A 2,142-nucleotide genomic window follows, 5' to 3' on the forward strand; every position below is an offset into this window, starting at 1 on the left:
TAGTACCTTATTCTTAAGGGAAAAAGGTAAGGATCTCCTTGTTGTACAAATATATGTCGATGACATAATCTTTGGGGCCACTACTGATAAGCTAAGTAAGGACTTTGCAAAATTAATGAGGAGTGAGTTTGAAATGAGCATGATGGGTGAGCTTAACTTCTTCTTAGGCTTACAGATTAAACAAAGTCAAAATGGAACCATGATCCATCAGCAAAAGTATGCAAAGGAGCTAATCAAAAAGTTTAAAATGGAAGAATCTAAAGAAATAGACACACCCATTGCAACTGCGACTAAATTAGATGTTGATGAACCTGGTTCATCTGTTGATCAAAAGTTGTATAGGGGTATGATTGGTTCACTTCTGTACCTTACTGCTAGCAGACCTGACATTGTTTTCAGTGTAGGGCGTTGTGCTCGCTTTCAGGCTAATCCTAAAGAATCTCACCTGACTGCTGTCAAAAGGATACTAAGATACTTGAAAGGCACCACTGATCTATGTCTTTGGTATCCCAAAGGTAGCAATGTTAATCTAGTAGGATATGCTGATGCTGACTATGCAGGTTTTCTAGTGGATAGGAAGAGCACCTCAGGTATGGCACACTTCCTTGGTTCATGTCTTGTGTCGTGGGCTACCAAAAAGCAGAACTCAGTGGCCTTATCTACTGCTGAAGCTGAGTATGTTGCTGTTGCCTCTTGTTGTGCTCAATTACTATGGATCAAACAGCAGCTGGTAGATTTTGGTATTAAAGTTGGTTGTATTCCAATATTCTGTGATAACACTAGTGCTATAAGTATGACAAAGAACCCCGTTCATCACAAGAGGACTAAGCACATAGATGTTAGACACCACTTCTTAAGAGATAACTATGAGAAAGGACTGATCTCCATAGAATTCTGTGCTACTGATAAGCAAATTGCTGACATTTTCACTAAAGCACTGAGTAGAGAAAACTTTGAAAGGAACAGGTTGGAATTAGGGATGATTAAGATCACCTAATAGGTCCAGTTCAGAATGCACAATGAAAAAAATTTATAAAAAAAATTGGTTAGGAGTTCTAACTTTGTGTAAATATCTAGATTAATTCTTACTCAGTTTCATACTTTAATTAGTATACTCCTGTGACATGTGTACATATGATTCACTGATCTCTTACAAAGTTTTTTCTATTATGGCATTTGAGGCATGTTCAAGAGAGTTCTATATGAAGAACCTGGTTCATCAGTATGAGTTCATATGAAAGTTCAGGTATGTTTTCAATACTTTGCATAATTAGAAAGATTAACAATTCAATCATGAGCAAAAGTCCTATACTTTCCAAATTCCTAGAAAATACTATCCGTTGAGGCATTGAACCAGTTTCGTCCTTTTAAAACTCTAAAACCGTGATTTTTGTCTAATATCTAGGGAAGCCAAAATAATCATAAAAGCCTGGAATTACACCTTGATTAGACTTCTAATTGACCCCTGAAAAGCTGCCGTTACTGCATTAATGTCAAATTGCCTTTAAATACACACCACATATCTAATCTTCTTCACTATTCTAAAACCGTCAAAAATATTTCTCTAGTTCTAATCGCTTCTCTTCTCCAGAAATTCCCAAATTCTCTCAAGAAACAATCAACCATGTCTAACCTACAAGATCATCCTGGCACTCCTCCACCACCATCACCCTCAAATTCATCCTCATCTACTCCTCCTAGTGAATCCCCAAAACCTAGGCTTCGAAGCAGAAAATGTTGGCTAGAAAAACTGTAGCATCTGGAGCTCTGAGGAAAGTTTTAAATGAGAGATTGAAAGCTAGCTAGATGAAAGAAAGCCCAGCTCAAGAGTCTGACTCCAGTTTTGACTCCGAATCCTTTATATCTGCCAGTGAAGGTGAAGGACATGGGTCTTTTGACACTGAGAAAATTCAAGAAACCCCTTAGGTAAGTTCTTCTGTGGTTGAAAACGTAGAAAATAGGTTTGTTCTAGTTGGACCTGTTAGAGATGTAATGTTGGCTGAATCGAGTATGAGTGGAGGTAAAAAGAAAGGAAAAGAGAGAGAGGAGCAAGTGGTGAAGAGAGGGGTAAAGGGAAAGGAGCAGTTCTTGCTATATGTGGGGGTGCAGAAGAGAGTGGCGATAAAGTACGAGGGGAAGGGT

Source organism: Nicotiana attenuata, unplaced genomic scaffold, assembly GCF_001879085.1.
Source record: "Nicotiana attenuata strain UT unplaced genomic scaffold, NIATTr2, whole genome shotgun sequence".
In the NCBI taxonomy this organism is placed as follows: domain Eukaryota; kingdom Viridiplantae; phylum Streptophyta; class Magnoliopsida; order Solanales; family Solanaceae; genus Nicotiana; species Nicotiana attenuata.